Here is an 11,529-nt window from a genome sequence, read left to right as displayed (position 1 = left end):
TCCAAATTTATTCATTTCTTTCAAGTTTGTTTGCACTAACATGGGTCTCCTGAGATTTTATATGAATTTTAAGATAGGTTTTTCTATTTCTACAAAGCAAGTCATTGAAATTTTGATATGGATTACATTGAATCTGTAGATCATCTTGAGTAGTATTTTCATCTTAAGAATATTAAGTCTTCCAATCCATAAATACAAGATGTCTTTGCGGTTATTTAGGTCTTCTTTAATTTCTTTCAGGAATGTTTTATAGTTCTCAGTGTACAAGTCATTTGCCTCCTTAGCTAGATTTATTGCTAATGATTTAATTTTTAATTAATTTACTTTTTACAGGTCTCACTTAGGAAAGTATGCACCAAACACATTCACATTTCTTTTTTTAAGCCAATGACAAAGACCCAGTTTACCAGTTTCACTTTTTTAAACATAAGCTTAGTGTTACATATTTGAACAATTGTTAAAACTTGCTAAGTTGCCAGTATTCATACACAACTAGAAAAATCTTTAATTTACATTAAACCAGACATGTATTATGATTAATACATTAATATTTTTCACTACTAATAGTAATACTAAAAATAATTGAAATTATTTTTGTAGAAGATTCATCCTGGCACTATTAACTTCATAGAACACTGACACTACTTAGTTCACATTTCAAAAACAATGGAAAAGCAGGTCTGTGCTGGTGTTAGTGAATGAAAGTGTCGGGGCCACCTTTGATTACACTTAATAAAAATAAGCAAAGTACATACAGAGATTTACAACAATTTCAAAGATAAAAAATGCTACTATCATGTAGTCCCAACAATAAACTCAAAAGTCTATAACGAATAGGGGCTCTGATGAGCTGTTTATAAAAACTTTAGATGAGGTGCACTTATACTGAGAGTTGAACTCTTTAGAAATCTTCAAAAAATGTTCCTGTTAATCCTCAAATGGTGCTTGTTATAGTTTAACATTTCTGTTAACTGCATGCATTGAATTACTTCTTACCCAAGCATAGCTGCTGCTCTTTGCCATTTATTGTTAAGGACTTAACTGGCCCTCTTTAATTTCTTTCTTGAGCATTTTTGACAATTTTCTTTGTAGTGATTTCTCTGCCATGAACCATTTTAGTAGAAGTTGATATAGATTTGAAGTTGCTCATCCCACTACCACCAAATGACATGGAAGAAAATGAAGTGAGCCCCCCCCACCATTTCTGACCTAGTAAACCAAAGGAAGTAAATCCTGAATCAAAAGAAAAAAAGCCCACCTCCAAAAAATGGAAATCTACTGAAGGCAGAGAAAACCAACCCTGTGCCTTGGCTCCTGCTCCCATGATGAAGGGGCTCCTTTGATTCCCAGAAAAGTCCTCAAAAGGGTTTCTGAGAAAATCAAGTGAAAACAGGTGTCTTCCACCACAAAATTCCCTGAAAAAAGTCATCTGGATTATGGAATGTGAAGCCAAACTCAAGCAGACTGTCAAAATTACTTCCATTTCCACCTCCATAATTTAATCTTTCTTTGCATATTTGTCATAGATGTCCCATTTTTTAGCATCTGTTATCACCTATATGCCTCAGCTACTTGTTCGAATTTTCTCTCTGCTTCTTCTTTATTCTTGGGATTTTTATCTGGATGCCACTTCAGGGCCAGTATTCAATATGCCTTTTTGATATTCTTAGCTGAGGCATGTGTCTGCATGCCTAGAACTTCATAGTAATTCAGATGTTTTAACAGGCTGTTGGAATGAGTCCGAGGATGCAGGAGCAATTAGCAGAAAGGAGGAACAATAGGGTGGCAGCCTGGGCCTCCCCTTGGTTCTGGCATGACTGTTCTGGTGAAAGTGTCAGAGGCCACAGCTTCTCCTGCTATACTCTCCTTAGATCTAATATTTTAAAATATTATTATCAGTGGAACTGCATTCTTCATTTTTGGAATGTTTGTTGCTGGCATATAGAAATATAAATGATTTTTATGTGTTGATCTGTACCCTCCAACTTTAAAGAATTTGTTTTCTGGTTCTAGTAGCTTCTAGTGGATTCTTTAGGGTTTTCTAAAAATTGGATCATATAATCTATGAATATAGATAATTTTACTCCTTCATTTCCAATTCTGATGCCCTTTCCATTTTTCTTTTCTAATAGTTCTGACTAGTACTTCTGGTAAAACATTGAATTGCAAAGGGTGAAGGTGGGCATCTTTTCTTGCTAGTGACCTTAGGAGTATAGTTTTCATTGTTTCGCCATTGAATATGATGTTAACTGTGGGGTTCTCATAAATGCCCTTTCTTATGTTGAGAAACTTCCCCTGTTCCCAGTTTTCTGAGAGTGTATATCACAAAAGCATGTTGGATTTTGTCAAATGCCATTCCTGAATCAATTAAGATGATCATGAGGATTTCTTCCTTTGTTCTATTCATCTGATATCTTACATTTATTTCCTTACGTTGAAACACCCTTGCATAGCTGAGATAAATTCCACTTGGTCATGGTGAATGATCTTTTTAATATGCTACTAGATTTGGTTTGCTAATATTTTGTTGAATACTTTTGCATCTATATTCATAAAGAATATTGATTTGTAATTTTCTTTCTTATAGTGTCTTTTTAAAGATTTATTTATTTGAGAGAGAGAGAGAGTGGGAGGGGAGGGGCAGAGGGAGAGGAAGGAAGAGGATCTCCAGCAGACTCCCTGCTGAGCAACGAGCCCCACAATCTCACGACCCCAAGATCATGACCTGAGCTGAAACCAAGAGTCAGATGCCCAACTGACTTACCCACCCAGGAGCCCCTCTTGTGGTGCTTTTATTTGGCTTTGGACCAGAGTAATGCCAGCCTTATGGGATATATTAGCAAGTGTCCTCTTCTCTAATTTTTTGAAAGAGTTCTAAAAGTACTGGTATTATATCTTCTTTAAATGTTTGGTAGAAATCACCAGTGAAGCCATTTAACTCAGGATTTTATTTTGTTGGGTGTTATATTAGTTATTGAATCTTTTTACTTGTTATGGGTCTGTTGAGATTTTCTATTTCTTCTTGAGTTAGTTTAAGTAAGTTGTGCGTTTCAAGGAATTTGTCCATTTTTCTGTTATCTAATTTGATGTACAATTTTTCATACTGTTTTCTTACAATTCATTTAATTTTGTTAAAGTCAGTAGTAATGCTGCCACTTTCATTTCTCATTTTAGTTATTTGTATCTTCTTTTTCTCAGTCTAGCTAACATTTGGTGATTTTGTTTTTCTTTTCAAAGAATCATCTTTTGATTTCATTGATTTTCTTTATTGTTTGCTTAGTCTTTATTTTGTTTATCACTACTTTAATTTTTTTTAAGATTTTATTTATTTCTTTGACAGAGACACAGCGAGAGAGGGAACACAAGCAGGGGGAGTGGGAGAGGGAGAAGCAGGCTTCCCATGGAGCAGGGAGCCCGTGTGGGGCTCAACCCCAGGACCCCAGGATCATGAGCTGAGCCTAAGGCAGACGCTTAATGACTGAGCCACCCAGGCGCCCCTATCACTACTTTAATCTTTATTATTTCCTTTTTTATTTAGCTTTGGGGTAGCTCACTCTTTCTTTTCTGGTTTCTTCAGGTTTGAAGTGAGGTTATTGATTTGATCCTTATTCTTTTCTGATGTAGACATTCACAACTATAAATTTCCCTCTGAGAACTATTCTGTCTGTGTCCCATTATTTTGATATATTGTGTTTTCATTTACACTTGTCTTTAGGTATTTTCTAATTTCCCTTGTGAATCCTTCTTTTACCCATTGATTGATTGCTTAAAATTAAGAGTTTAATTTTAATATATTTGTGAATTTTCTAGTTTCTTCTGTTATTGATTTCTAACTTTATCCTGCCGTGGTCAGTTAATATATTTTGTATCATATCCATCTTTTCACATCAATTGAGACTTGTGGTTTACTATGTACTCTATCCTGGAGAATGTTCCATGTGCATGTGAGAAAATGTTTATTCTCTTATTCTTGAGTTGAGTGTACTTTATATGTCTATTAGGTTTATTTGGTCCAGTGAGTTGTCTGAGTTTTCTCTTTCTTTACTTATCTTCTCTTTGGTTGCTCTATCCATTATAGAAAGTAGACTATTGAAGCCTCCCATTTCTTATTGAAGAATGTCTGTTTCTCCTTTCAATTCTGTTCATTTTTGCTTCATATATTTTGAGGATCTGTTATTAGGAGGTAATTGTTATGTCTTCCTCATATAGATGGCCAAAAATACATGAAAAGATGTTCAACATCACTAATCATCAGGGAAATGCAAATCAAAACAACAATGAGATATTACCTCATGCCTGTCAGAATGGCCAGAATCAAACAGACAAGAAATAGCAAGTGTTGGGAAGGATGTGGAGAGAAAGGAACCCTTAGTAGGAATGTCAATTGGTACAGCCAAGTGGAAAACAGTATGAAGTTTCCTCAAAAAATTAAAAATAGAAATACCATGTGATCCAATACTACTACTACTGGGTATTAACCCAAATTAAATTAAAACACTAATTTGAAAAGATATATACACCCCTTTGTTTATTGCAGCATTATTTACAATAGCCAAAATATGGGAGTAATCCAAGTGGAAGATGTATACACACACACACACACACACACAGGAATAAAAGTTACAGCATAAGGAATATATTCAATGATATTTTGATAGTGTTGTATGAGGACAGATGGTAGCAAATTTTTAGAAGTTTTTATTTAAATTCCAGTTAAACATACAGTTAGTATGTTAGTTATATTAGTTTCAAGTGTACAATTTAGTGATTCAACACTTACATATGACACCCAGTGGTCATCACAACAAGTGTACTCCTTAATCCCTATCACCTACTAACCCATCCTCCCACCCACCTCCCTTCGGGGAACCATCAGTTTGTTCTTTATAGTTAGGAGTCTATTTCTTGGTTTGCCTCTCTCTCTCTCTCTTTTTCCCTTTGCTTATTTGTTTCTTAAATTCCACATATGAGTGAAATCATATTGTATTTATCTTTCTCTGACTTACTTCACTTAGCATAATACTCCCTGGCTCTATCCACATCTAGCTTCATCCAGATAGTTGCAAATGGCAAGATTTCATTCTTTTTTATGGTTGAGTAATATTCATATATAACTATATATGAATACATATAATATATGTATTCACACACACACACATACACACACACATACACCACACATACACCACAACTTCTCTATCCATTCATCAGTTGATAGACTTTAGACTTTTGGGCTCTTTCCATATTTTGGCTATTGTGGACATTGCTGCTATAAACATTGGGGTGCATGTGCCCCTTTTAATCAGTATTTTTGTATCCTTTGGGTAAATACCTAGTGGTGCAATTGCTGGGTCATAGGGTAGCTCTATTTTTAACATTTTGAGGAACCTCCGTACTGCTTTCCAGAGTGGCTGCACCAGTTTGCATTCCCACCAACAGTGTAAGAGGGTTCCCTTTCTCCACATCCTCACCAACATCTGTTGTGTCTTGTGTTGTTCATTTTAGCCATTCTGACTAGCCATTTTTTCTTTTCTGTTTGTCTCTCTTTTTTCTCCCGTTTGTTCATTTGTTTTGTTTCTTAAATTCCACATATGAGTGAAATCAAATGGTATTTGTCTTTCTCTGACTGGCTTATTTGACTTAGCATTATACTCTCTAGATGCATCCATGTTGTTGCAAATGACAGGATTTCATTAATTTTTGTAGCTGAATAGTATTCCATTATTAATGGAATACTATTCAGCTAAAAATATATCACAGATATATCTGAAATATATATATCACATCTTCTTTATCCATTCATCAATCCTTGGACACTTGGGCTGCTTCCATAGCTTGGCTATTGTGAATGATGCTGCAGTAAACATAGGATGCATATATCACTTTGACTTAGTGTTTTCATATTCTTTGCGTAAATACCCAGTAGTGTGATTACTGGATCATATGGTAATACTATTTTAACTTATTGAGGAACCACCATACTGTTTTCTACGTGGCTGCACCAATTTGCATTCCAACCAACAGTGCACATGGGTTCCCCTTTCTCCATATCCTTGCCAACACTTGTTTCTTGTGATTCACTTTAGCCATTCTCACAGGGGTGAAGTGATACCTCACTGTGGTTTTGATTTGATTTCCCTGATGATGAGTGTTGTTGAGCATCTTTTCATGTGTTTGTTGGCCCTCTGTTTGTCTTTGGAGAAATGTCTATATGTGTCTTCTTCCCATTTTTACCTGGATTATTTGTGTATTTGGTGTTGAGTTGTATAAGTTCTTTTTTTAAAAGATTTTATTTATTTGTCAGAGAGAGAGAGCACAATTGGGGAGCAGCAAGCAGAGGGAGAAGCAGGCTCCCTGCTGAGCAAGGAGCCCAATGTGGGGACTCGATCCCAGAACCCTGGGATCATGACCTGAGCCAAAGGCAGACACTTAAACAACTGAGCCACCCAGGCATCCCTATAAGTTCTTTATATATTTTGGATACTAATCCTTTATTGGATATGTCATTTGCAAATGTCTTCTCCCATTCAGTAGGTTGTCTTTTATTTTTTAAAGATTATTTATTTATTTATTTAAGAGAGAGAGAGAGCATGACCTGGGGGAGGAGCAGAGAGAGAGGAAGACAAGGAGACTCCCCACTGAGCAGGGAGCCTGATGCAGGGCTCAATCCCAGGACCCTAAGATCATGACCTGGCTGAAATCAAGAGTTGGATGTTTAACCAACTGAGCCACCCAGGCACCCCAGGAAGTTGTCTCTTAGTTTTGTTGGTTGTTTCTTTTGCTGTGCAAAAGCTTTATTTTTATATAGTCCCTATAGTCTATTTTTGCTTTTGTTTCCCTTGCCTCAGAAATCATATTTAGAAAGATGTTGTTATGGCTAATGTCAGAGAAGTTACTGCCTGTGCTCTCTTCTAGGACTTCATGATTTCAGGTCTCACATTTAGGTTTAATTCATTTTGAGTTTACTTTTGTGTATGGTGAAAGAAAGGAGTCTAGTTTCATTCTTTTACATACAGCTGTCCAGTTTTCCTAGCACAATTTGTTGAAGAGACTCTTTTTCCCATTGCATATTCTTGCCTCCGTGTTGAAGATGAATTAATCATATAACGACTGATTTATATCTGGGATTTATATTCCATTCCATTGATCTATGTGTCTATTTTATGCCAGTACCATACTCTTTTGATTACTACAGTTTTGTTATATAATTTGAAATCAGGAATTATGATACCTCCAGTTTTGTTTTTCAAGATTCCTTTAGCTATTAGGGGTATTTGTGATTCCATACAAATATTAGGATTGTTTCTTCTAGTTCTATGAAAAATGCTATTAGTATTTTGATGGGGAGTTCATTAAATGTGTAGATTGCTTTGGATAGCACAGACATTTTAACAATGTTTGTTCTTCTAGCCCATGAGCATGGAATGTCTTTCCATTTGTTGGTGTCATCTTCAATTTCTTTTATCAATGTTTTATAGTTTCCAGAGTACAGGTCTTTCACCTCCATGGTTAAGTTTATTCTTAGGTATTTTATTATTTTTGGTGCAATTGTAAAAGGGATAGTTTTCTTAATTTCTCCTTCTGCTGATACATTATTAGTGTATAGAAATACAATTACTTTCATTACATTGATTTTGTATCCTGTGACCTTACTGAATTTACTTATTAATTCTAGTAGTTTTTAGGTGGAGTCTTTAGGATTTTCTGAATATAGTATCATGTCATCTGCAAATAGTGACAGTTTTACTTATTTCTTACCAATCCAGATGCCTTTTATTTTTCCTGTTTTCCGTGGCTAAGACTTCCAGTATGATGTTGAATAAAAGTGGTGAGAGTGGTCTTCTTTGTCTTGTTCCTGAGCTTAGGGGAAAGCTCTAAGTTTTTCACCATTGATTATGATGTTAGCTGTGGGTTTTTCATATATGGCCTTTATTATATTGAGGTATGTTTTCTCTAATCCTACTTTATTGTGTTTTTATCATGGATGTTGTATTTGTCAAATGCTATTTCTGCATTTATTGAAATGATCATATGGTTTTTATCCTTTCTTTTATTGATGTGATGCATCATGTTGATTTATTTGTGAAAACTGTACACATGCATTCTGAAAATAAATCCTCTTTGATTGTGGAGAATCATTTTTTAATGTATTGTTGGATTCAGTTTGCTAATATTATGTTGATGATTTGCACATCTATGTTCATCAGAGATATCAGCCTGTAATTCTTTTTTTTGTGGTATCTTTATCTGGTTTTGATATCAGGTAATGCTGGCCTCATAGAACGAATTTAGAAGTTTTCCTTTCTCTTCTATATTCTGGAAAAGTTTGAGAATAGATATTAACTCTTCTTTAAATGTTTGTTAGAATTCACCTGTGAAGCCATCTGGTCCTGGACTTTAGTTTCCTGGGAGTTTTTTGATTACTGAATCAGTTTCATTTCTGGTAATCTGTTCAAATTTTCTAATTCTTCCTGCTTCAGTTTTAGTAGGTCATAGGTTTCTAGGAATGTATACATTTCTTCCAGATTATCCAGTTTGTTGGCATATAGTGTTTCATAATATGCTCTTATGATTGTATTTCTGTGGTGTTGGTTGTGATTTCTCTCATTTGTGATTTTATTTATTAGAGTCTTTGAATTCTCTATCAGGCATATTGCTTATCTTCATTTCATTTAATTCTTTGCTGTGATTTTGTCATGTTCTTCATTTGGGACATATAACTCTGTCTCCTTATTTTGCATAACTATCTTTATTTGTTTGTATGTATTAGGAAAGTAAGCTACATCTCCTGATCCTGTAGGTAGTGGCCTTATGAAGAGGTCCTGTAGGGCCCTGTAGTGCAGTGTCCCCTGTTCACCGGAAGTAGGCACTTCAGGTGTTTATATTATGTGTTTTGTACACCCTATTGTTGTGGTTGAGCCACGTTTGCTTTTAGCCCAGTCGGTTGCCATGGCCCCTATGGCCTATTGTGGGGAGGTTTTGGTACCTGTGCTTTTAAGGGTCTAGTCTGGCATCACCCTGGTGTTTTAGTTGAAGTTGATCAGTTGCCTTCCCTTAGCCTGCTTGCCAGGGTTGTAGTTCCACCAAACTGCAGGGCACTCTCCTGTGGTGTCCCCTGAGAGGTTCTAATTGGTGAGTGGGGCCTGCAATGTGATTAGATGTCTGCCCACAATCTGTTGGGTTTTCAGTGACCCTGAACTATAGGTCTCTCTCCTTGTACTGCCCAGTGTGAGGTTTTTGTTTGTAGTCAGGGCCAGCAGTCTGATCATATGTCGGCCCCCAGCCCACTACTGGGACTGTAGTTGAACTGGTATGTGATTATCTTCCCCTCTTTCCAAGGCAAGAATCACTTTGGAGTGCTGCTGGTCACTGGGCTTCTTACAAAATGAGACAGGTTAGGTGCCACTTTGGAAGGATTCCTGCTGAGTGGTGCAGGTTGGATGTGGTGGATCTACAGGAAATGATGGGGCCTGGGCATGCTGTGTTAACATGCTATGTGGAGAGTGTTTATTCTGGTTTCAGCATGTGTGCAGGTATCTAGGCTGGAGAGGGGAGAGAAATGGTGCCAGCCAACCCCCCTTTTTTTTTCTTGAAGAAGTCTCCTAAAGATCCTTGCCCCTCCAACACACTTTCTGAATTTATTAAAGAAATCTCTTGTATACCCTAGGTGCTTTTCAAACTGCTGCTTCTGTGCTGTATCTTGGTGAGGTTGCTTGTTATGCTGTCTCTTTAAGGGCAAAGACTAGCTGAACCTGCTGATTTTTAAAGTACCTGGAGTTAAGCCCCACTGAATGCAAAAAAAAAAAAAAAAAAAAAAAATCACAAAGTTAAGCCTCAATGATTTTCAAAGCCAGATATTATGGGTGCTTATCTTCCCAGTGCGGGTCCCCCATATCTGAGGTGCCTGGTGTGGAGTCTGTTCCTCTCCTTTATCTGTGTTTGTGGTGTTCATGATTAGTCTTGTTGGGAGTTTGGTTTCTGACCGGGTCTCCACCTCTCCTGCTGTTTGCTTTCTTTTTCTTTCTTTCTTTTTTCTTCCTTTCTTTCTTTTTCTTTCTTTCTTTTTCTTTTTCTTTCTTTCTTTCTTTTCTTTTTCTTTCTTTTTCTTTCTTTCTTTTTCTTTCTTTCTTTCTTTTTCTTTACTTTCTTTCCCTTCCTTCCTTCCTTCCTTCCTTCCTTCCTTCCTTCCTTCCTTCCTTCCTTCCCTCCCTCTTTAGAGAGAGAGACAAAGAGTATGTGTGTGGAAGTGGGGTAGGGAGAGTGGGCAGAGGGAGAAGGAGAGAGAATCTTAAGTAGTCTCCATGCTCAGCATGGAGCCCAACGCAGGGCTCAATCTCATGACCCTGAGATCATGACCTGAGCTGAAATCAAGAGTTGGATGCTTAGTTGACTGAGCTGCCCAGGTGCCCCACTCCTACAGTTTTCAATGTGGCCTCCTCTCTATGTTTAACTATGGAGAGTCTGTTCTTCCACTCTTCACATCATTTTATGGGTTAGTTGTACTGATGTGGCTGTTAGTTGGGATGAGGTGAGCTTAGGGTCCTCCAATTCTGCCATTATCCTCAATTCTAATGGTTTGTTTCATGCAGTCTTTATGGCTTTCTGGTATCATGTCATTTGCAAAGACATGACTTCTTCCTTGGTAATTTGGATGTGTTTTATTTCTTTTTATTTTCTGATTTTTGTGGCTAGGACTTCCAGTATTATATTGAATAAAGTGGTAAGAGTGGACATCCGTGTTTTGTCCTTGATCTTAGTTTTTCATCGTTGGGTATGTTAGCTGTGGGTTTTTCATCTATGGCCTTTATTATGTTGAGGTATGTTTCCTCTAAACCCACTTTGTTGAGAGTTTTTATCATAAACATGTTTTATTTTGTAAAATGTTTTTTCTGCACCTCCTGAGATTCCCATATCGTTTTTTTTTTTTTAACTTGAGTGTAGCTGACACACGTTACATTACTTTCAGATGTACAACATAGTGTTTCAACGAGTTTATACATTATGCTATACTCACCATAAGTGTTGCTACCATCTATTACCATACAGTGCTATTACAATATTGTTGACTGTATTCCTTATGCTATGCCTTTTATTTCCATGACTTATTCATTCCATAATAGAAGTCTATATCTTCCCTTCCCCTTTTTTGCCCATTCCCCCATTCTGCTGCCCTCTGGCAACCATCAGTTTGTTCTCTGTATTTACAGGTCTGATTCTGCTTTTTGTTTGTTTAATTCATTTGTTTTGGTTTTTAGAATCCATGTATAAGTGAAAGCATATGGTATTTGTCATTCTCTGACTGATTTATTTCACTTAGCAATATACCCTTTAAGTCCATCTATGTAGCAAATGGAGCAATCTCATCCTTTTTATGGCTGTGTAAAAATCCGTTATATATATACCACATCTTATCCTTTCGTTTATTGATGGACATTAGGTTGCTTCCTATCTTGGCTATTATAAATAATGGTGCAATAAACATAGGGGTGCATATATCTTTTTAAATTTGTATTTTTGTTTTTTGGGACC

At 36.5% G+C, this 11,529-nt stretch overlaps 1 pseudogene; it reads right to left on the bottom strand.

Moving 5' to 3' along the window:
• Positions 1–204: 204 nt before the first annotated feature.
• Positions 205–1,755, bottom strand: LOC118025897 (annotated as a pseudogene).
• Positions 1,756–11,529: the final 9,774 nt, after the last annotated feature.

This window comes from Mirounga leonina, unplaced genomic scaffold (assembly GCF_011800145.1).
Source record: "Mirounga leonina isolate KUSES-001 unplaced genomic scaffold, KU_Mleo_1.0 Mir_204, whole genome shotgun sequence".
NCBI classification, from domain to species: Eukaryota; Metazoa; Chordata; class Mammalia; order Carnivora; family Phocidae; genus Mirounga; species Mirounga leonina.
The sequence above is the reverse complement of the archived record's forward strand: the minus strand, read 5'-3'. Positions and strand labels throughout refer to the sequence as shown.